Raw genomic sequence first — 25523 nt, 5'->3', positions numbered from 1 at the left:
GGCCCCACAGCAGACTTGCTGAATTTGAAACTCAGGGGTGGGACCCAGCCTTCCAGATAATTCGGATGACTGCTAAAGTTTGAGAAAAACTATGCTAGACTATTTCTAGCCAACTTTTTTAGTCCACAAATAAAACCCAGTTTCCTGGTTCTCTCATTACCTTCAAAAAAAATTTTTTTAGTTGTCAATGGATCTTAATTTTATTTATTTTTATGTGGTGCTGAGAATAGAACCCAGTACCTCACACATGCGAGGCAAGTGCTCTACCACTGAACTACAACACCAGCCTCTCATTATCTTCTATAATAAAATCTTGATGGCAATATTTTGCAATATCTGATGTATTCCTCATAAAAAGTTGTCTTTGAACATTCTTGTCCATCTGTAATCTTCTCCACTGCTTTGAATTATACATATGAATATTTCCTACATGTCACTTTGGTGTTCAGTAGTCATATGCAACAACATAAATTGTGAACTGCTCAGTTATTAAAATAGTGTGAAAAGGAAATAATTATTTCTGTGAATATCCTTTTGTAAATTACCCGTTTAGTTCTTTATGTTGGAATCTCCCAGTGTTCTGCTAAGTCTACTTTGAAGAATATGAAATGAACCTCAGTGAAATTGTATCTTTCTTCTTCCTTCTCTACCCTCGACCCAGGATTCTTTTCAGCCACATGGCCTTACCTAGAGATACAATAGCTGTATACAAATCCCTTGGGTTTCATAAAATTACTAGCCATAGTCAGAAAGAAATTATAAGAAGCTACAGAATTGAACTTAGTACTTGAAGTCAGTCACTTCGAGTTTTCAACTTGCTAGTCCAAAGATAAGCCAGACAGCACAATATTTTAGTTGTTTCTATCCTCCCAAGAAGACTGTACACTGGTTGAGAGAATGAATGTCTTATAACACTAAACACAAAGTTAGGAGACAAAAATTTTAATTCTGGTCCTGTCTCTAAGTCATAAATTAACTTAAGACCTTTGATTTCATCATTTCTAAGCTAGATCTAATAAGTTTTGCTATATCCACTCTTCAGTGTCTTTGTAAGAGTCTAAAGAGAGAATGTATGAAATATTCTTTAAAAGTTCAGAGAGCTCTATAAAAGTGAGGTAACATAATTTTATTTATATATATATATATATATATATATATATATATATATATATATATATATATAATTTCTAGTCCTAATCCTAATAGCCTTTAAATTCTTTGGCCTTTAGTTTGCATTTATTTCAGATGAAGAAATACAGATTAGATTGGTGCAGTGGTTCTCAGCTTGACTACACATTGGAATCATGTGGTACCAAAAAAATGCTGATGGTGGTTCTCCAAATATGTGTCCTGAACCAACAGTAGCAACATCACCCAAATCCTTAAGAAATGCCAGTTCTGGGGCCCCACAGCAGACTTTCTGAATTTGAAACTCAGGGTGATGAAACACTGATGAACCCACGAAATTTGATTTAATTAGTTTAGAATGCATGTTAGACCTTGAGATTTTTTTTAATTCCCCAGGTGTTACCAAGGTTTTGTGTTTTTAAATAAGCAAAAGCATTTATTCAGATAAAATTTTACACAAGCCAGGCATGGTGGCACATGCCTGTAATCTTGGCGATTCAGGAAGCTGAAGCAAAAGAATTGCAAGTTTCAGGCCAGCCTCAGCAACCTAGTGAGGCCTAAGGAAATTTAATGAGACTCTGTATCAAAATAAAAAAGGAGCTAGGATGTAGCTCAGTGGTAAAGCATCCCTGGGTTCAATCCCCAGTACCAAAAGAAATAAATAAATAATCTTACACAAAACTCCAGGTTACAAAATGCATACCAGTGGAGCTTCTACAATAGCTTTTCTAGTACTTTAAGTTCTGACTTCCAAACCCTTTTTCTCATATCACACTTTACAACTCCTAAGGCTTCATGAAGATTTAAACAAAACAAAACAAAAAAAACATTGGAGTAGGTGGTGAGCATTGGTGCACGCCTATAATCCCAGCGGCTCACGAGGCTGAGACAGGAGAATCACGAGTTCAAATCCAGCCTCAGCAATGGCGAGTTGCTTAGCAGCTCAGTAAGACCCTGTCTTTAAATAAAATACAAAATAGAGCTGGGGATGTGGCTTAGTTGCTGAGTGCCCTGAGTTCAATACCCAGTACCAAAATAAATTAATTAATTAAATAATAATTTTAAAAGATCCATTGGAGTAGATGATTCCAAGACCTTTTCCAACTCCAAAATAATGTAACAACCCTAAGTCTTTTCAGGAGATCTCTGTCCTGTGTTTTTTTCAAACACTAGTGTGGCCCAATGTCAAATTGATTGCTATGGAGGCTAGCTTTCCATTTATTTCTTTCTGGTTTCCTTAGCTCTTTTGTTGTAAGGCAATTTCCATTTACTTCTTTCTGGTTACCTTAGCTCTTTTGTTATTAGGCAAATCTTCTGGGTCTCCCAAAGATTCTGGTCTGATTTATCTGGAGTTGGGACCAGATATATGTATGTTTCATAAAGACTTAATGTCTTTGAAACCAGTGGTCTGTAGACCACACTTTTGGGAAAGACTGCTCAAGAAATTTTCAGGCAAAAAGTAAAGAAATAGGGGATACCCAAATGTGGGGACAGAGTAGAGCAGTAGATGTCCACCAAAGGCTGTAAATTATACTCCTTCTGAACTATTGTGTTTGACCAGTTCTCAATTACAGCCCTAGAAACCCCTTCAGAATCTTTTCATTTGTGGCCAACTTTTTAAGAGCTGATCTAGAATAGTGTCAAGAACAGTCAAGCAGGGATTCAAATTCTAACTCTAGCGCATTCTCATCATATGACCCTGAGCAAGTGACCTAACTCTTTTTTTTTTTTTAAGAGAGAGAGACAGAGAGAGAGAAAGAGAGAATTTTTTTAATATTTATTTTTTAGTTTTCTGTGGACACAACATCTTTATTTTATTTTTACGTGGTGCTGAGGATTGAACCCAGCGCCCCACGTATGCCAGGCAAGCGTGTTACCACTTGAGCCACATCCCCAGCCCGTGACCTAACTCTTGAACTTCAGGATTTTCATCTGTGAAAAAGAATAATAACCTCCTGTTAGTCCCAGGTTTAATGAAAAATAAACATAATGATCTGCGTAAAGCACTTAGTAAGCTGTCCAGCACACAATACATTTTTTATGAATGGTAGGCATTATTATAATATCAACAGGCACTTGACTAACTGACAAGCAGTTTTTGTTTTATTCTTAGGTGATGTTTCTCTGGGATGAAATACATAAAACCTTTATTTTCAGGTAAGCGCTTAGCTCATATCTTCTGAGATATTCAATATTCAACTACCAGTAGTGGTCTTACTACTACACTGTACTGTGTTCCACCCACAGAGCTTGTACTTTTAGGGCATTCATTAATGTAGTGAACTGAAGCCCTCCAAGATGCTTCTTATAAGTTTGGATCTTCAGAAACTCAGTAAAGGATTCAGACTTGATTTGCATCTGACCTAGCCTGAGACTATTTTTGCTGCAAAGGTGGGAGGAAAAAATTACAAAGTTGAACATAAGGTTTTTATAGAAAGTCTTTGATTATCACCACTGATGGTATCAGTTCCCACTTGGGAGTAGTGTTTGAGTGTTTTTTAAAGGGCAATAAGAGGAATATTCTTTAAAAACTTGAGTCAGGGTTGGGGTTGTGGCTTAGGGGTAGAGCGCTTGCCTAGCATGTTCAAGGTCCTGGGTTCGATCCTCAGCACCACATAAAAATAAATAAAACTATTGTGTTCAACTAAAAAATAATTTTTTTAAAAAAAAGACTAGAGTCAAACAGGTAAATGATTTAACTTTGAAGCAGTATAAAACAGAAAGCCGTGCTATGAAAGCCTTGGTGAAAGTCTTTTGCAAAGCTAAAGGTGACAGCATTTCTGATCTGTAAGTGTTTAAAAAATAAAATAGAGAAGTAATCTAGCAGACACTTTCACTGAGTTTATTGATTTAACTGAAATTATTGATATTATAGTAAGATGAATCATGATGTGACCACTACTCTTGATATCTCTCAGTCCTTTTCCCATGTGATTTTAATGACAGTCACAATAGCCGTGCTGAATTTGTTTTCTTCTTCATAGAAATCTAATTTAATAAACACATTCTCAAATTTCAGACTGTACACTTTGCATCTGCAGTATTACAACTTGTCTCATTAATATCAGTTTTTTCTTTTTCTCTTTCATCTTGAGTTTGCTGGAAGTAAATGGAGAATCAAAGATTAATTATTCCTCTACTCCCACCTCTAAACTCTTAGAAATAAGGGAAATCAGACCTACAACTGAGAATTAAATTGTAACATCAACACAGATCAAGGTATGGTGTGCAGGTCTATAATCCCAGCTACTCAGGAGGCTAAGTCAGAAGAATCACAAGTTAAAGGCCAGCTTCCACAATTTAGTGAGAACCCTGTCTCAAAATAAAATTTAAGTCTGTTGATGTGGTGAATTATATTTATTGATTTTCATATTTGAACCAACCTTGCATCCCTAGAATGAACCCCACTTTATCATGGTGCACTATCTTTTTGGTATGTTTTTGCATGCATTTTGCCAGTATTTTATTGAGAATTTTTGTGTCAGTGTTCATCAGGGATATTGGTCTGAAGTTTTCCTTCCTTGATGTAGCTTTGGTATCCGGGTGACACTAGCTTCACAGAATTTGGAAGGGTTGCCTCCTTTTCTGTTTTATGGAATATTTGAGGAGTATTGGTTTAAGTTCTTCTTTGAAAGTATTGTAAAACTTGGCTGAGAATCCGTCTAGTCCTGGGCTTTTCTTTGTTGGTAGGCTTCTAATGGTGTCTTCAATTCCATTGCTTGAAATTGATCTGTTTAAATTATCTTTATCCTCTCGATTCAATTTGGATAGTCATATGTCTCTAGATATTTGTTGATGTCTTTTAAGATTTTTCTATTTTATTGGAGTATAAATTTTCAAAGTAGCTTCTGATTATCATCTGTATTTCAGTGGTGTCCATGGTGGTATTTGCTTTTTAATCATGAATTTTAGTACTTTGGGTTTTCTCTCAAAATCGTTTTCTTCATTGGCTTGGCTGAGGGTTTATCAATTTTGTTTTTTTTGTTTGTTTTTTGGAGAACCAACTTTTTGTTTCATTGATTTTTTTTGAAAAATTTTTAATATTTATTTTTTAGTTGTAGTTGGATACAATACCTTTATTTTATTGATTGATTTTTATGTGGTGTTGAGGATCAAACCCAGGGCCTTCCACATGCTAGGCAAGTGCTCTACTACTGAACTACAACCTCAGCCTTTGAATTGTTTTTGTTTCAATTTCATTAATTTTGGCTCTAAAATCAATTATTTCCTGTCTTCTGCTTCTGGTGTTAGTTTGTTCTTTTTCTAGGGCTTTGAGATATAATGTTAGGTTGTTTATTTAATGATTTTCTGTTCTATTAATGAATGAGCTCATGCAGTGAACTTTCCTCTTAGAACTGCCTTTATTGTGTCCCAGAGATTTTAAAATGTTGTCTCACTATTCTTTTTTTTTTCTTTTTTTTTTTAATTAATTTTTATTGTAGGTTGTTCAAAACATTACATAGTTCTTGATATATCATATTTCACACTTTGATTCAAGTGGGATATGCACTCCCATTTTTACCCCATATACAGATTGCAGAATCACTTCAGTTGCACAACCATTGATTTACATATTGCCATTTTGGTGTCTGTTGTATTCTGCTGCCTTTCCTATCCTCTACTATCCCCCCTCCCCCCTCCCCTCCCCTCTTCTCTCTCTACCCCCTCTACTGTAATTCATTTCTCCCCCTTATATTTTTCCTCCTTTCCCCTCACTTCCTCTTGTATGTAATTTTGTATACCCCTGAGGGTCTCCTTCCATTTACATGCAATTTCCCTTCTCTCTCCCTTTCCCTCCCACCTCTCATCCCTGTTTAATGTTAATCTTCTTCTCATGCTCTTTGTCCCTACTCTGTTCTTAGCTACTCTCCTTATATCAAAGAAGACATTTGGCATTTGTTTTTAAGGGATTGGCTAGCTTCACTTAGCATAATCTGCTCTAATGCCATCCATTTCCCTCCAAATTCTATGATTTTGTCATTTCTTAATGCAGAGTAATACTCCATTGTGTATAAATGCCACATTTTTTTTATCCATTCGTCTATTGAAGGGCATCTAGGTTGGTTCCACAGTCTTGCTATTGTGAATTGTGCTGCTATGAACATGGATGTAGCAGTGTCCCTATAGTGTGCTCTTTTTAGGTCTTTAGGGAATAGACCGAGTAGGGGAATAGCTGGATCAAATGGTGGTTCCATTCCGAGCTTTCCAAGAAATCTCCATACTGCTTTCCAAATTGGCCGCACCAATTTGCAGTCCCACCAGCAATGTACAAGAGTACCCTTTTCCCCACATCCTCGCCAGCACTTGTTGCTGTTTGACTTCCTAATGGCTGCCAATCTTACTGGAGTGAGATGGTATCTTAGAGTGGTTTTGATTTGCATTTCTCTGACTGCTAGAGATGGTGAGCATTTTTTCATATACTTGTTGATTGATTGTATGTCCTCCTCTGAGAAATTTCTGTTCAGGTCCTTGGCCCATTTGTTGATTGGGTTATTCGTTATCTCATTGTCTAATTTTTTTAGTTCTTTGTATATTCTGGATATTAGGGCTCTGTCTGAAGTGTGAGGAGTAAAGATTTGTTCCCAGGACGTAGGCTCCCTATTTACCTCTCTTATTGTTTCTTTTGCTGAGAAAAAACTTTTTAGTTTGAGTAAGTCCCATTTGTTGATTCTAGTTATTAACTGTTGTGCTATGGGTGTCCTATTGAGGAATTTGGAGCCCGACCCCACAGTATGTAGATCATAGCCAACTTTTTCTTCTATCAGACGCCATGTCTCTGATTTGATATCAAGTTCCTTGATCCACTTTGAGTTAACTTTTGTGCATGGCGAGAGAAAGGGATTCAGTTTCATTTTGTTGCAAATGGATTTCCAGTTTTCCCAACACCATTTGTTGAAGATGCTATCCTTCTTCCATTGCATGCTTTTAGCCCCTTTATCGAATATAAGATAGTTGTAGTTTTGTGGATTGGTTTCTGTGTCCTCTATTCTGTACCATTGGTCCACCCGCCTGTTTTGGTACCAGTACCATGCTGTTTTTGTTACTATTGCTCTGTAGTATAGTTTGAAGTCTGGTATAGCTATACCGCCTGATTCACACTTCCTGCTTAGCATTGTTTTTGCTATTCTGGGTCTTTTATTTTTCCATATGAATTTCATGATTGCTTTCTCTATTTTTACAAGAAATGCCGTTGGGATTTTGATTGGCATTGCATTAAACCTATAGAGAACTTTTGGTAATATCGCCATTTTGATGATGTTACTTCTACCTATCCATGAACAGGGTATATTTTTCCATCTTCTAAGATCTTCTTCTATTTCTCTCTTTAGGGTTCTGTAGTTTTCATTGTATAAGTCTTTCACCTCTTTTGTTAGGTTGATTCCCAAGTATTTTATTTTTTTTGAGGATATTGTGAATGGGGTGGTTGTCCTCATTTCCATTTCAGAGGATTTGTCGCTGATATACAGGAATGCCTTTGATTTATGCGTGTTGATTTTATAGCCTGCCACTTTGCTGAATTCATTTATTAGCTCTAATAGTTTCTTTGTAGACCCTTTTGGGTCTGCTAGGTATAGAATCATGTCATCTGCAAATAGTGATAATTTGATTCTTCTTTTCCTATTTTTATGCCTTTAATTTCTTTCGTCTGTCTAATTGCTCTGGCCAGTGATTCGAGAACTATGTTGAACAGAAGTGGTGAGAGAGGGCATCCCTGTCTTGTTCCAGATTTTAGAGGGAATGCTTTCAGTTTTTCTCCATTCAGAATGATGCTAGCCTGAGGCTTAGCATAGATTGCTTTTACAATATTGAGGTATGTTCCTGTTATCCCTATTTTTTCTAGAGTTTTGAACATAAAGGGATGCTGTACTTTGTCGAATGCTTTTTCCGCATCTATCGAGATGATCATATGGTTCTTATTTTTAAGCCTATTGATGTGGTGAATAACATTTATTGATTTCCGTATATTGAACCAGCCTTGCATCTCAGGGATAAATCCTACCTGATCACGGTGCACAATTTTTTTGATATGTTTTTGTATCCGGTTCGCCAGAAGTTTATTGAGGATTTTTGCATCTAGGTTCATTAGAGATATTGGTCTGTAGTTTTCTTTCTTTGAAGTGTCTTTGTCTGGTTTAGGAATCAGGGTGATGTTGGCCTCGTAGAATGAATTTGGAAGTTCTCCCTCTTTTTCTATTTCCTGAAATAGCTTGAAAAGTATTGGTATTAGTTCCTCTTTAAAGGTTTTGTAAAACTCTGCTGTATACCCATCCGGTCCTGGGCTTTTCTTAGTTGGTAGTCTTTTGATGGTATCTTCTATTTCCTCAATTGATATTGGTCTGTTTAGGTTGTCAATATCCTCCTGACTCAATCTGGGCAAATCATATGACTTAAGAAATTTATCGATGCCTTCACTATCTTCTATTTTATTGGAGTATAAGGATTCAAAATAGTTTCTGATAATCTTCTGTATTTCTGAAGTGTCTGTTGTGATATTGCCTTTTTCATCCCGTATGCTGGTAATTTGAGTTCTCTCTCTTCTTCTCTTCGTTAGCGTGGCTAAGGGTCTGTCGATTTTATTTATTTTTTCAAAGAACCAACTTTTAGTTTTGTCAATTTTTTCAATTGTTTCTTTCGTTTCGATTTCATTAATTTCAGCTCTGATTTTAATTATTTCTTGTCTTCTACTTCTTTTGCTGTTGTTTTGCTCTTCTTTTTCTAGGATTTTGAGTTGAAGTATTAGATCATTTATTTGTTGGTTTTTTCTTTTTTTAAGGAATGAACTCCAAGCAATAAATTTTCCTCTTAGAACTGCTTTCAATGTGTCCCATAGATTCCGATATGTTGTGTCTGTGTTTTCATTTATCTCTAAGAATTTTTTAATTTCCTCCTTGATGTCTTCTATAACCCATTGATCATTCAGTAACCTATTGTTCATTCTCCAAGTGATGCATGATTTTTCCTTACTTCTTTTATCGTTAATTTTCAATTTCATTCCATTATGGTCAGATAAGATGCATGGTATTATCTCTACTCCTTTATATTGTCTAAGAGTTGCCCTGTGACATAATATATGATCTATTTTTGAGAAGGATCCATGAGCTGCTGAGAAAAAAGTGTAACTGCTTGATGTTGGGTGGTATATTCTATATATGTCAGTTAAGTCTAGGTTATTAATTGTGTTATTGAGCTCTATAGTTTCCTTATTCAACTTTTGTTTGGAAGATCTGTCCAGTGGTGAGAGAGGTGTGTTGAAGTCTCCCATGATTATTGTATGTTGGTCTATTAGACTCTTGAACTTGAGAAGAGTTTGTTTGATGAACATAGCTGTACCATTGTTTGGGGCATATATATTTATGATTGTTATGTCTTGTTGTTGTATGGTTCCCTTGAGAAGTATGTAGTGTCCCTCTTCATCCCTTTTGATTAACTTTGGCTTGAAATCTATTTTATTTGATATGAGTATGGACACTCCTGCTTGTTTCCGAAGTCCATATGAGTGATATGATTTTTCCCAACCTTTCACCTTCAGTCTATGTATATCTTTTCCTATCAAATGCGTCTCCTGAAGGCAGCATATTGTTGGGTCTTGTTTTGTGATCCATTCTACTAGCCTGTGTCTCTTAATTGGTGAGTTTAAGCCATTAACATTTAGGGTTATTATTGAGATATGGGTTGTTCTTCCAGCCATATTTGTTTATTTATGTTACTAAACATGGTTTGTTTTCCTCTTTGATTATTCCCCCCCCCTTTACTGTACTACCTCCCGCTGTTGGTTTTCATTGATATTTTCCATTTCCTCTTCCTGTAATATTTTGCCGAGGATGTTTTGAAGAGATGGTTTTCTAGCTGCAAATTCTTTTAACTTTTGTTTATCATGGAAGGTTTTAATTTCATCTTCCATCCTGAAGCTTAATTTCGCGGGATACACCATTCTTGGTTGGAACCCATTTTCTTTCAGTGTTTGAAATATGTTATTCCAGGATCTTCTAGCTTTCAGAGTCTGTGTTGAAAGATCAGCTGTTATCCTGATTGGTTTACCCCTAAATGTAATCTGCTTCCTTTCTCTTGTAACTTTTAAAATTCTCTCCTTATTCTGTATGTTGGACATCTTCATTATAATGTGTCTAGGTGTGGATCTCTTATGATTTTGCACATTCGGTGTCCTGTAGGCTTCTAGGATTTGGGATTCTGTCTCATTCTTCATGTCTGGGAAGTTTTCTCGTATTATTTCGTTGAATAGATTGCTCATTCCTTTGGTTTGGACCTCAGTACCTTCCTGTATCCCAATGACTCTTAAGTTTGGTCTCTTTATGTTATCCCATATTTCTTGAATGTTCTGCTCATGGTTTCTTAACAGCTTTGCTGAGCTGTCTATGTTCTTCTCCAGTTGAAATACTTTGTCTTCATTGTCTGATGTTCTATCTTCTAAGTGATCTACTCTGCTGGTAGTATTCTCAATTGAGTTTTTAAGTTGGTTTATTGTTTCCTGCATTTCCAGGATTTCTGTTTGTTTGTTTTTTATAACCTCTATCTCCCTGTATAATTGCTCTTTAGCTTCTTGGATTTGTTTATGTAATTGATTGTCAAAGTGGTCGAAGTGGTCTTTCATTGTCTGATTTTGCTGTCTAATGTCTTCCTTGAGACTCCAGATCATCTGAAGCATGTATATCCTGAATTCTTTATCTGACATTCCATCTGCTGCAGATATTACCTCTTCTAAAGTTGAGTTGACCTGCATTGCTTGTGGTCCTTTCTTTCCTTGTCTTTTCATATTGATCGCGTTTCTTTCTGCTTGGTGAAACTGTTGTGTTATTGATTTTTCCCCCTATATATTTATATTGCTCTTGTATAGCTGCAAAGTCTCCCTCGCAGGCTTTGGCGGTGGTTCTGCCCCTCCTCCAATTGAGGCAATGTGCCTACCACGCCGGGAGGCCGCTGTGCCTGTACTTTCGATGGGCCTGTTCTTTCGGTGGTCACAGGTCCACCTACCTTGCAGGCGTGAGCAGCGGCTTTGCCCCTCCACTGGCCACTAGGCCTGTTCTGTCTGTCGGTTGCAGGTCTGTCTACCTAAAAAGCGCTGGTGGCGGCTCTGCCCCTCCCCCAACCGGGGCGATGTATCTGGCGGGCCACTGGGCCTGTTCTGTCGGTGGTCAGGGTTCTGCCTACCTAGCAGGCTCGTGGGGCAGCTGTGCCCCTCCGCAGTTTGTTGGGCCTGACCTGCCGGTGGGTGGCAAGTGCCCCTACCTTGCAGGCCCGGGGGTGGCTCTGCCGCTCCGCGGTTGCTGGGTCTGTTCAGCTGGTGATTCGCAGGTCTGCCTAACTTGCAGGCGCCCGGCAGCTCTGCCCCTCCCCCAACCGGGGCGGGGCGATGTGTCTGGCCGGCCTCTGGGCCTGTTTTGTCGGTGGTCACAGTTCCGCCTACCTTGCACACGCATGGAGCAGCTGTTTCATTAGTGCCTGGGCACACTCTCCTTGTTTGCCTCCCTCAGGCCCTAAGTTTGTAGAGCTTGGGGCTGAGAACCCCCAGCAAATTTGCTTACCTTCTGGTAGCCACGCCCCCGTATCTGATGCAAGAGACCTCAGTTGTCAGCACTGGTGGGAGCGGTAGCCGTGAGTCCCACGCCGAGGCGAGTCGGTGCAAGAGACCTCAGTTGTCAGCACTGGTGGGAGCGGTAGCTGGGAGTCCCGCGCCGCGCGGTTCCCGCCGGCTCCTGCGCCAGCGCCGCCGCGGCTTCCACGGGCTCCCGTGCCGCTGCCCCGGCTGCCGCCGGCTCCCTCGCCGCAGCCGCGGCTGCCGCCGGCTCCCGTGCCGCCCTCGGTCTGGCTATTGCGCTCACAGGAGAGCTGGGAGGGGCCCTTAAGTTTTCCCCGCTGATCTATAGCTGAAAGAGCTGTTATCAGTCAAAAAAAAAAAAAAAAAAACAAACAAACAAACAAAAAAAACCGAGATGATGACGTCAGCTCTCCAAGATGGTGGCCGCTGGCTTCCTCTGTGGTCTGACCGATGTGGAGAACCGAATTGGATGGCTTCCTTCCCCGTCTCAAGCCCAGAATTCAGCTCTGAGTACAGTATTTGCACAGCTGGCGGGAGCCTGCAGAATCCGTAGCGCTGTATCTTTGCATTGTTATCTTACCGTCGTTTCCCAGCGAGCGCCACAGACTCTGGCCGTGGGGCGATTTGCTGCATACGCAGTGTGACCCTCCGTGCGGACAAATCTCTCGCGTTTGAGCTCCAGTAGCAGGTCCTTATGCAATGGAAATCCTTCCTCTAGGTTTCGGAGCACCCCAACTTTGCTGGAAATTCCTAACAAGCTAGCTTTTATCCATTCTACCTTGTCTTTTTCCTGCTCAGTGACGCAGTACACGGGGGTGCTGCACTCCTTTCGCAGCCATCTTCCTCTCTTCCTAAATACCTGTAACCCCAGCGGTTCAGGAGTTTCAGACCCTAGAAGATGTAGCAAGACTCTGTCTCAAAACAAAGAATCTAAAAGGGGCTGGTGGTTAAGCACCTCTGGGTTCCATTCCATTTTTGGCTTCTCTGGTGACCTGGCGTCCTCTGGAGGAACCTCCGGGCACCCGGGAATCTCACTATTCTTATTTACCTCTAAGTATTTTTATTTCATCCCTGTTTTCTTCAGTTATCCATTGGTCATTCAATAGTATATTATTTGGTCTCCAGATGTTAGAGTAACTTCTATTTTTTTTAATTTTATCATTATTTTCTAATTTTATTCCGTTGTGATCTGATAGAATACAAGGTATTATATCTATTTTTTTGTATTTGCTAAGAGCTGCTTTGTGGACTAAGATGTGATCTATTTTAGAGAATGTTCCTTGGCTGCTAAAATTAAAGTGTATTCATTTGTTTATGGATGAAATATTCTATATATGTCTGTTAAGTCTAAATTATTAATAGACTTAAAAGGCAAGAATCACATGATTATCTCAATATATACAGAAAAGGTGTTTGACAGTATTCAGCATCCATCCATGCTCAAAACACTAGAAAAAGTAGGGATAGCAAGAACATACCTCAACATGATAAAAGCTATATACTCTAAACCCAAGGCCAACATCATTCTAAATGGCTGAAAATTGAAAGCATTCTCTCTAAAAAATGGAACAAGGTAGGGATGCCCTCTTTCACCACTTGTATTCAAAATAGTTCTGAAATCTTAGCCAGAGCAATTAGACAAAAGAAAGAATTAAAGTGATATAAATATGAAAAGAACTCAAACTACCCTTATGTGCCGATGACATGATTCTATATTTAAAAGACCCCAAAAACTCCATCAGAAAGCTTTATTAACTCATAAATGAATTCAGCAAAATAGCAGTGTATAAAATTAACAGCCATATATCAATTGCATTCCTATACACCAATGATGTATCAGTTGAAAAAGAAATCAGGAAAACTATCCCCTTTTACAATAGCCTAGGTGTGGGGGAGGGAACAACAAATTGGGAATCAAACAAAAGAAGTGAAAGACCTATATAATAAAAACTACAGAACAGTAAAGAAAGAAATTGAAAAAGACCTCAGAAAATGGAAAGATATTTCATGTTCTTGGATAGGCAGAATTAATATTGTCAAAATGGCCATACTGCCAAAAGCGCTATACAGATTAAGTGCAATCCTATTAAAATTTCAATGATGTTCTTCACAGAAATAGAAAAAGCGATCATGAAATCCATTTGGAAAAATAAGAGACCCAGAATAGCCAAAACAATTCTTATCGAGAAAAGCAATACAAGAGGCATCACAATACCAGACCTTAAATTATACTACAGAGCTATGGTAACCAAAACAGCATACTATTGGCACAAAAACAGACATGAAGACTAATGAAACAATAGAAGATAAAGAGGTAAGCCCACATAAATACAGTTAACTCATTCTAGATACAGGCACCATAAACATATCTTTGAGAAAACATAGCCTCTTCAACAAAAGGTGCTGGGGAAACTGGAAATCCACATATAGTAGAATGAAATTGAACCCCCATTGCTCATGCTGCACAAAATTCAAAGTGGACCAAGGACCTAGGCATTAGACCAGAAACCCTATGTTTACTAGAAAAAAAGTAGATCCAACTCTCTATCATGTCAGCTTAGGACCTGACTTCCTCAATAAGACTCCTAAAGTGCTAAAAGTAAAATCAAGAATCAATAAATGGGATGGTATCAAACTGAAAAGCTTTTTTTAAAGCTTTTTTACAGCAAAGGAAACAAATCAAGAATATGAACAGAGATCCTACAGAATGGGAGAAAATCTTTACTATCTGCACCTCAGATAGTAAATTAATTTAATTAATTAATCTCCAGGTTATACAAAGAACTCTAAAAGCTTCACACACATACACACACACACACACACACACACACACACACACACACACCAATTCAATCAATAAATGGGCAAAGAAACTGAGCACTTTACAGAAAAAAGAAATATGAATGGTTAAAAAATATGTGAAAAAAATGTTCAGCATCTCTAGCAATTAGAGAAATGCAAATTAAAACTACACTGAGATGCCATCTCACTCCAGGCAGGATGGCATAAAGAATATAAGTAACAATAAATGTTGGTGAGGATGTGGGAAGAAAGGTAGTCTTATACATTGTTGGTGGGGCTGCAAATGGTATAATCACACGGAAAGCAGTATGGAGATTCCTTAGAAAACTTGGAATGGAGCCACCATTTTACCCTGTTATCCCACTCCTTGACCTATACTCAGAGGACTTAAATCAGTATACTACTGTGATGCAGCCATATCAATGTTTATAGCAGCTCAACTCACAATAGCCAAGCTATGGAAACAACCTGAGTGTCCTTCAATGGATGAATGGATAAAGAAACTATGGTATATGTACACAATGAAATATTACTTAGCCAAAAGAAAAAATGAAATATGGCATTTGCTGGTAAACGAATGGAACTGGAGAATATCATACTAAGTGAAATTAGCTAATCCCAAAAAAGCAAAGGCCAAATGTTCTCTCTGATATGTGGATGCTAACTTACAACAAGGGAGGGTGTGGGATGGAGAACAGAAGTTGGTTGGATTTGACAAAGAAGAAGAAAGGGAGGGCTGAGGGAGGGGAATAGGAAGGGTAGCTTACTATCAGACATAACTTTTCTAGCCTTGTATTTGAATACATGATCATGATAACTCTAATCATTTACAACCACAAGAATAGGATCCTAATTAGAATAAAATATACTCTATGTATTTGTAATTTGCCAAAATACATTCTACTGTCATGTAAAACTAAAAAGAACAAATAATAAAATTTAAAAGCAATGGGGATATTGCTTGGTAGTAGAGCACCCTTGGGTTCAATCCCCAGTACTGAAAATTTAAAAAAAAAAAAAAAATCCAGGGCTGTAATTGTGGCTCAGTGGCAGAGTGCTTGCCTCACGTGTGTGAGGCACTAAGTTTGATCTTCAGCACCACATTAAAAAAATAAATAAACAAAATAAAATTATGGTGTCCATCTACAACTAAAGAAAATAATATTTAAAAAATCCAAATTGGACATATTTTATGACTTGACAAAAGGCATTTACCTAAAGAAAATTCACAGAAGTGCTATCAGTTAGCAATGGAAACACAGAAACAAGGGAGTGAGAAGCATACTTTGATTATGCCTATCCCAGTTTTGTCCATGGGAGAGATCATAGCTCTCAAACCTAAACATCCTTACCTCTCCTTTATGGCTTGATGCTATTAAATATCTGAAATACACCACAGTTTAATTTCTCTTGTTCACCAAGCAGGCTTCTGATTATAATTGGTTTCTCATATATATCTTTTTTTAAAAAAATTTTCCAGTACTGGGGTTCAAACCCAGGGGCACTCTACCACTGAGATACATCCCCAATCCTTTTTATTTTTTTATTTTGAGATAGGGTCTCACCATGTTGCTGAGGCTGGTCTCAAATTTTCAATCCTCCTCTTTCAGCCTCCAGAGTAGCTGGGATTACAGACATGAACCCCTGTGCCTGGTTTCTGTTTTTTTTTGAAGAGAAATATGTGAGTGTACCAAGGTAAATATCCCAGTCACTGAGATAGTTTATCTATTTCATTATAAATAATCATTTGCCATTCTCAGCTTCTGAAACCTTACAGTTAGTTTGAGTAATAGATTCAGGCTCAGTGAACAGCCAAAACCAAATATCTGAGCCTAAAAATTGAAGTCCAGATCATGAACTTTGGTGAATAAAAGCAATGGATAAAATCTGGGGCTGAGACTGTAGCTCAGTGATAGAGCGTTTGCCTTACTCATGCGAGGCACTGGGTTCAATCCTCAGAACCACATAAAAATAATAAAGATATTGTGTCCATCTACAACTAAAAAATAAATTTTAAAAAATGGATAAAATCTAACCTGATTTTTCCTCTTCATTGTCAACTGCAACCCCTTTTTCATCCTCACTGCCAGTACTTTATTCATTTTTTTTCTGGATTATAAGAACCATCTTATTTCATTTCTTGGCCATCAGCCAAACTATACATTAATTCTATATCTTTCTAAATCATAAGTCTGATCATACTAACTTACCTTTTAAATTATTCAGTTACATTCTATAGTATTTTCACTCCATGCCCTTTCACATGGGAGGCTGTTGCTCACCTCTGCCTGAAAAACCTATCAATCAACCATATTAACTAAGCTGACTTGTACTTTATGACATGACTCAAAATCTACTCCAAGGAACCTTGCCTGCAGTTTAATAATACCTTGTCCTTGTACTTCCAAAATACTCTGTCCTTATCCATCACACTATATAGCAATTGTTTACTCATGTCTTCCCTGCTACACTGAATTTCTTATGACCAACCAAGTACTGTGTGTGTGTGTGTGTGTGTGTGTGTGTGTGAGAGAGAGAGAGAGAGAGAGAGAAATAATTTTCAGATATTACTGTTTGTAAATATCATTGTAATTTGTGATTTTCCCATAAATTGCCATAATAAATTATTTGAAAGATTAAGGCTTTTCTCTCTCTCTCTCTCTCTCTCTCTCTCTCTCTCTCTCTCTTTCTCTCTCTCTCTCTCTCTCTTTTGCAGTACTAGGGATTGAACATAGGGCTTCCAGGATGCTAGGCAAGTGGTGCTCTACCACTGAGCTACATCCCCAACCCTTCTTATTTTATTTTGAGATGGGGTCTTGCTAAGTTGCTGAGGCTGACCTCAAATTTGTAATCCTACTGCCTCAGCCTACCAAGTAGTGTGTGCCACTGTGTTCAGTATTTTAAAAATTTAAAATTATTAATTCAGTTTTTTAAAGCCCATTGATTAGTATTGCATTGAATTTGTATATTAATCTTGGGAATAATTTGCATCTTTGCAATATTGAGTTTCCCTATCTAGGAAATTCCATTTACAGTTTGTCTTAGAAATGACCATGTCCCAGGTGATCAATTCACTCTTTTCTCTCTCTCTTCCCTTTGGCACTGGGTATTGAACTCAGTTGTACTTTACAACTGAGTTCTATCCCCAGCCTTTTTATTTTGAGACAGGGTTTTGCTAAATTGCTTACTCACTAAATTGCTAAGACTGATCTCCAACTTGTGATCTTCTATCTCAGCCTCCTGAGCCACTGGGATTAGGGGCATGTACTCCCACATCCAGCACTCTTTCTTAGAATTATTTACTACCAAGACATCTAATTAAGGACTTCTCATTACCATGAGAACTATCATAATGTCCACAGCATTGCCTTTTAGTGGACAACTCCACCCAAGATTCTAAATTTAGAGATCCTAGAATTATAGCTCTTATGAGGTTTTTGTTTGGTTTAGTATGGTTTTGGTTTAGTTTGGTTTGATTTGTAACACTGGCGATTGAACCCAGGGATGCTCTACATCCCCAGTCCTTTTTTTATTTGGCAACAGGGTCTTACTAAATTACTTAGGCTGGCCTCAGATTTATAATCCTCCTCCCAAATACCTGGGATTACAGGCATGTGGCACCATCCCTACCCCACCTTCTTGTGTAACAAAATATGGTATTTGATAGTGTTCTAGTGATTTGATAGTATTCTAGTGATATTTCTTTCCAAATAACTTTGGTAAACATTATAATCCAAGAAAAATTTCCCCTGGCAGTGATAAATGTTCTTTTTCAGTTCTCTAAAAACTGTGCTTCCTTGACTCTCCAGTAATCAACTGCTTAGTTTTAAAAAGTAGAGCATCTCTAAACTGGGAGCAGTGGCACACACTTATAATCCCAGCCACTTGAGAGGTTGAGGCAGGAGAATCTCAAGTCCAAGACCAGCCTAAGCAACTGAGCAAGGGCCATGTCTCAAAGGATGAAGGGAGATGGGAATGGAGTTCAGTGGTAAAGTGCCCCAGGGGTTCAATCCCTATTACCACACATACACACAAGCAGTAGAACTTATATTAGTTATATTTTAACTTCATGCGTTCCTTTCTAAAGAGAACCCTAAATTTCATGCTGAGATTTACTTTGGCTATAGTTTAATCTTAGCATATTTATAAATCCTCTTTAGGTAGATTATTTACAGGGAATATTTCCATTGACATTAATGTCAGTTCTTGTTAACTTCCTTTCAAGGACATGTCTCTGTGAGTGTAAAGTTTCTGTTTCAAATTTCTTTGTGCCTTTTTTTTTTGGATCCTATAGCCTGACTATCAAGCACCACATTAGGACCAATAATACAATTGACTACTAAGTGTGACTCAGAAGAAGTTCATCAAGGGTTCAATTCAGGGAGCGTCAGGATTCTCTGTAAGATTAGAGTTTCAGAAGAGTTGCCACGTGCTTGATTTATTGCAAGAACTGTGATGTGCAAGACTGTTACTCTTGCTTTAGACAGCATTAGTCTGGATAAACTACTGTAATTTATATTTATTGGGATGGAATTAAAAAACAGAGAGCGAATGCCAGAAAGGTTATTGGAAATTCCTGACAGATATACTGGAGCAAAGAAATTCCTAAAAGAGATCGAGTTTATGTAACATCAGAATGGCATGCGTTTGAGAATTAGGGCAAGTGGGAAAGCTTGCCTTAAAATTTAAAATTTTTAAAAATCTTTAAAATTTCAGAGATTGGTACTGAGAAAAAAGAAAAGTGTTCATAATTAATTTTATTGGCTACCACCCATATAGTAAGAAAATAGATCAGCCAGATTTTAGGGTCCAGGATCCTTGACTCCAGCACCTAATTCAGTGACCACATTGTTACCTGATGGAAGGTGATGATAGCTGGATGGAACTATCCAAAGTTGCATGCTTGAAGGGATGAGTTCTTGTTCATCTCAGTGCTTACCAGTTGGAGAGAAATCAAAATACAACTTGAGCAGGCTCTACTGTTGACTCTTGTAGGCTTCCAGGGTTTATAGGAGTCAGGAGATATTGAATAAAATAAGGGATTTATAAATAGAGCTGTGTGAAAATGGAAAAGCTATCTTGAGAGACAGTGATTTCTTTACTGCAATTATTTAAGCAAGGGCACCAAGATGGCTGAACATAAGAAAGACTACTCTGGGTAGAAAGTTGGATTAGATATCTCCCAGTGCCCTTCCAATTTTGAAATTCCACAATTTCCAGTATCAGAGTGACCCTAAGAGGCAATCCAAGATCCAGGATGACTCCCAGCTCAGACATTCTTAGTGGGAATGTAAAGCAATTCTGTTTACTTGGGGCTTAGTTTAATTAAGACATGCTCAGTCTGTTCCTCTGTGACTCCCCTTATATCCTATCTCCATATGATATAAGAGCAAACTACCCGACAACTCCAGCTAGCAGTGCATTGCAGGGATATCCCCAATTTGGTCTCAAAGCCAAGGTTTCCTGGGGACATATGGGAACAAGGATCCTCAGCCTGGTGTGACTTAAGCTCCCACAGTTTATTGGCCTGATAACATCAGAAATGTGCTGCCTGCTGGAGTGAAATAGATTAGTAGAGCTTAGGCCACAGGTAAATAATTGATATGTAGAGCCCAGAAATTCCCTTATAGTTTAAGATGCTGGATTTTGTTAAGTCACAGGAGCACCTGACTTCATGGTTGCCACATTTATATCTTATTAAGTAGGACAGTGAAGGAAATGTGCCTTTGGATTGATTTCAGTTGAGAGATGTGCAGATTCCAGAGCTGATTCTAAACATCGCCAGATAATGTTTGTGTTCTCTATAGTAATTGTTAAAGTTATCAGCAGGAGACAGCTTGTAACAAGTAATTTTTAGAAAAGTTTTCTTTGGGTTATATTTTTTAACATATTATCTATTGCTTGTCTTCATTCTTGATTCAACTTTTTTTTTTTTTTTTCAGCCTATCACTTACTTAGAAGTCAGGCCCTGTGCTGTGGCTTTGGTTGACACAGAAATTAATTAGAAATGGTCCCATTCTCTAATATGATAGAGGAGATTAAATTCAAAAAATAATTTTGAGGAAGAAAATATGACTACTTTTGAGATAATAAACCAATAAAGTTGTGGGAGTTAAGAGTGGGCAGATTTTTCTGTATGTTAGAGCAGAGAAACTCCATTGAAAAGTTCATGGAATTTACACTGGCTTTTGTTAACCCTGGAGGATTTTTTTAAAATGCTTTTATTTTATTTATTTATTTTTATGTGGTGCTGAGGATTGAACCCAGTGCTTCATATGTGCCAGACAAGCACTCTCCCATGGAGCCACAACCCCTACCCTGGAAGATTTTGACGGAGCTAGAGGAGGGATCTCTGGAAGGGATGGTATGAACAGTGGCATATATATGTCAAGATCATTGTATTGTCTTGAGCAACTAATAAATTAGTTGCTCAAGACAATACAATGATCTTGACATATCACACATTTGATTCAAATAGGGTATGAATTCTCATTTTCCCACGTGTACAGATTGCAGGATCACATTGGTTATACAGCCATGTTTATACATACAGCAATACTAGTATTAGTTGTATTCTGCTGTCCTCCCTATCCCCCCTCCCCTTCCCTCCTCTCCCCTCACCTCTCTCTACCCAATCTACTGTGACATTTCTCTCTCTTTTTTTCCCTCCCCCCTCACACCATCATATATGTATTTTGTGTAACAATGAGGGTCTCCTTCCATCTTCCATGCAATTCCCCTTCTCCCTCCCATTCCCTCCCATCTCTCTTCCTTGTTTAGTGGTAATCTTCTTCTCATGCTCTTCCTCCCTACTCTGTTTTGAGTCACCTCCCTTATATCAGAGAAGACATTCGGCATTTGTCTTTTAGGGATTGGCTAACTTTGCTTAGCATAATCTGCTCTAATGCCATCCATTTTCCTGCAAATGCCATGATCTTGTTATTTTTAGTGCTGCATAATATTCCATTGTGTATAAATGCCACATTTTTTTTTATCCATTCATTTATTGAAGGGCATCTAGGTTGGTTCTACAGTCTAGCTATTGTGAATTGTGCTGCTGTGAACATTGATGTAGCTGTGTCCCTGTAGTATGCTCTTTTTAGGTCTTTTGGGTATAGTCCGAGAAGGGGCATAGCTGGGTCAAATGGTGGTTCCATTCTATAGGCTAGTTTTTTTTTGTTTGTTTGTTTGTTTGTTTGTTTTTTTGCTGGAAAAAGCTTTAATTTTTATTTGGTCCAAGGCTTTGGGAGGGGCTCCATGGTGGTTAAAAAGCTGCCGAGGGGTTAGAGGGAGAGGCTCAGGCCAAAGCCCTGATGCCAGGAGATGCAAAGGAGCCCCATCAAAGGCCACTGTGCTCCAGGGCTCTAGTCATGCTTGAGGGTGAGTCTTTAAGAGATACTCGCCCAGGCCAGCCTGGGGGCCCGCCAGATGGTGGAGGTTAGTCAAGTGGTCTCCCATCTTCTTGATGAGCTTCACCTCCTCATCAAGGAAGTGGTTCTCCAGAAAGTCACAGAGATGTGGGTCTGTGCGGGCAGGACCCAAGGCATGAAGATCCAAAATGGCTTGGTTCAGGTTCTTCTCCAGAGCCAAGGCAGCTTCCATGGCGTCCAGGGTGTTGCCCCACTCATCTTGAGAAGGTTTCTGCACGTCCTGGAAGAGGGCGCCGCTGCCGCCGCGCTGGTTTTGCATCTTGAGGAGACGCTCGGAGGCCTCAAGCTTTTCCTCAGCCAACTCGCGGAAGAAGTGGCCCACACCCTCCAGAGCCACATCGTCCCGGTCGAAATAGTAGCCCAGAGAGAGGTACGTGTAGGAGGCGCGCAAATGCAAATTAACCAGGCGGTTGACGGCAGCCTCCACCTCGGTGGAATAATTCTGACGAATCTAGGAGGTCATGGTTGGTCGTCAAGAAGGAGCTAACCACAAAAAACGGAGTTGGCTGGTCCTGGAAGCAGGTCCTGGGCGAGCAGATGGTCCCGGAGATTGCAAATGGAGACCAGATTGGAAGGCGGTTGGAAGCTGGAAGAAAAGGGAGTCCCCGGCTCTGTTCCGTCCAAACACTGTTGAAGCAAGAAGCAGACCCGTGGGACCTCCAGGCTCGTTGGTTCTATAGGCTAGTTTTAACCAAGGTAAGTAATGGGAGAGAAAGATAAAAGAGTAGTTTGGGTTCAAATTGGAGCATCTTGGATGTGAGGCTTTGTTCAGTAACCCATAGGGAGCCATTGAAGGTTTTTGAGTCGACTGATAAATCGACATCATCAGTGGTCTGATTTAGGGCTACAGTGGATAGATTATAACAATTGGAAGAAAATAGCAAGATATGGGATCCAGGGGAAAATATTAAAAATCTGTGACAATATTTACTGCAATAGAAAGGCAGTAATAGCTTCAAGGGACCCTCAGATGGGATATATGGGTCTTGGCAGATGACCAGAGGAGGAACTAAAGGTGATGCCTGGATTTCATGAACACATTACAGATAGTGAATCAGAGGAACAAAATATTTAAGATCAGGGAAAGTGATGAATGTCATTTTGGAACATGTTTATTTTAAGATGCTAGTGAACTAAGAGGGAATTCCAAAAGTGCATTCTTGAATTCATATTCAGAATAGAGATAAAGGACAGGGCTGGAGTTCAGCGGTAGCACACTTGCCTGGCATGTGTGAAGCCCTGGGTTCAATTCTTAGCATACATATAAATAAATAAAAAGGTCTATCAACAACTAAAAATATATTTTAAAAAAAGAATAGAGTTTTAGGAGTCAGGGCTTTAGAAGAGAAGAAACATTATAAGATCACCACTCAGGGAAAGCATAAACAGACCGATACAAGCCTTGCTTTGGGGAAAGAGAACCTATTATGTGTAAAGCATGTCAGAGGTGAGGAGACTAAATTCAGAGCAATTATCTCATTAGCCATAGGCCATACATTTGATAAGTATTGATTCTGGGGTTTAAATTTAGGTCATTATAACTCTACTACATCATACTGCAAAATAGTCAAAGAGGTAGTGGAAGGAAAATGCATTGTCATAGAAACAGGGAGGAGAAGACTGTCTTAATGAACTTTGAAGTAACCATGGAAATTGAGACAAAAAGGTAAAATGTCTTCAAATGCTTTGCTTTTTGTACTGGCTTTTGTTGGGAATTTGTGCCAAGGCCACAGTTAGGGACATTGAGAGAGACTATTTAAAGGCTTTAAACTGTACCTTGCATTGTGTTCCTATATACAAATGTGTTTTTTAAATTTACTCAAAAACATTTCAGGTATAAAAGTAGAGTCTTTTATATCTGAAATGTTTTTGAGTAAATTAAAAAACTGCCCTTGGGGACATGATATTGATATATTCCTCATGTTTTCATTTAGAGGGTTAGATAAGTACCTTTAATGCATGTTTTCTCGATTGTTAGAAGAGGGTGGTTATAATTTAGTCTCACTGTCTCTACTTTCTATTCAATGCACTGCAGTTAGCTTTATCAAAGTCATTAATGACCTTCATCATACTAAATCCATGGTTTCTGCCCTTATCTTACTCAATCTTCCAGCAGCCTTTTCCTTCTTCTTCAAGGACTATGCTCTCTTTTCCCCTACTCATCTCATTCACTTCCAAAGTTCCAAGAACCATCTGTGCACTTATGACTTCCCACTTCCTATCTTCAAGTTGAACCTCTCCCCAGAATACTAAATTGGTATATCCAACTGTCTTCCACCCTAAATGTTTTAAAGACAGCTTGAACTTAACACCATCAAAACCTAACTTCTTATTTTCACCCCATAAGCCTCCTTCTTTCATCATTTCAGTAAGAGTTCAATCCCCAGTACCAAAAAAAAAAAAAAAAAAACTTTATCTTTCCAGGCCCTAAAGAAAAAAACCTTGGTGTCCCTTTTGACTACTCCATTTCTTTTACTTTCTATTTTCAATCCAGCAAATGCTACTGACTCTACCTGCAGACTACATTCAGAATCTGACCACTTCTCACTCCCTTTCGTGCTCCCATCCTAGTCCAAACTGCTGTCATAACTTGCTTGGATTATTGTAACAACCATCAACTGGTTTCCCTGCTTTTCACTACACTTTGTTCTCAACACAGTGGTCCAAGTGATCATTTTAAGTAGATCTGAGCACTCCTTTGCTTAAAACACTCCAATGACTTTTCCACATCATTCAGAATAATGGCCTATAAGGGCCAACATTTTCTACCCCCATTCAACTTCCCTGACAACAAATTTTATTATTCTCTCACTTTATCTATATAGCCCTTTATCTATACAGCCCTCTTCGCTGTTCTTTCAAAATATCAAACAATGTTTCTATGTTTTTAAAGGAGGTAAGTATTAATGAGCAGAGCAAGAAGGTGGAAATGTCCTTGCTTCTCCAGGTGTGAGGGACTTCCTTGGGCTCTAGACATTTCAGTGCTAAAACCAGGAAGGTCCTAGACAAACCAGAATGAATTGGTCACCCTAAGAAGATGATTGATAGTAGGTGAAAAGGACCAATAGCACAAAAGAGGGGGGTACTTGAATGTGGAACCAACTGGACAATGATGTACCTAGCTGTATTCAAGGATTGATGGGGGATAAGAAAAGCAAACAGTTCTCTCCCTTTTCAGAGGAATTTTGTGTTCCAAGGACAAAAAGGGAAGAGAGATCATCTAAAACAAAAGGTTATACTTTTGAGATTTTGCCAAATGATGTAAAGAAATATTTTTAAAAATTTGGATGTAAGGGCCTTTACACAGCAGGAACACTTGCCTAGCATATTCCCAGCATCATACACACAAAGAACAAAATAACAACAATTAAAATGTAAATGTAAGAAAATAAACAAGCTTTAATGTATTTGGATTAGGATCTGGGAAGTAATGAACACAATGGGACATTGTCTTTTAAATGTTAACCTTTCATTCCATTTAAAGCTCCCAAAGCATCTAAATCCCATCCATTAAGGTCCCACCCATTCTTTCCTTAGAAACGTTCACTAACTGCTGTGATTCAAACTTAAATATTCAATGTTTGAGACACCATAATTTTTAAAAATGG

The 25523-nt window shown here is 38.5% G+C and overlaps 1 pseudogene; it reads right to left on the bottom strand.

Moving 5' to 3' along the window:
• Positions 1-21705: 21705 nt before the first annotated feature.
• On the bottom strand, positions 21706-22378 carry LOC143390859 (ferritin light chain-like; annotated as a pseudogene).
• Positions 22379-25523: the final 3145 nt, after the last annotated feature.

The sequence above is a fragment of the Callospermophilus lateralis genome, chromosome 2, assembly GCF_048772815.1.
Source record: "Callospermophilus lateralis isolate mCalLat2 chromosome 2, mCalLat2.hap1, whole genome shotgun sequence".
Classification (NCBI taxonomy): domain Eukaryota; kingdom Metazoa; phylum Chordata; class Mammalia; order Rodentia; family Sciuridae; genus Callospermophilus; species Callospermophilus lateralis.
The sequence above is the reverse complement of the archived record's forward strand: the minus strand, read 5'-3'. Positions and strand labels throughout refer to the sequence as shown.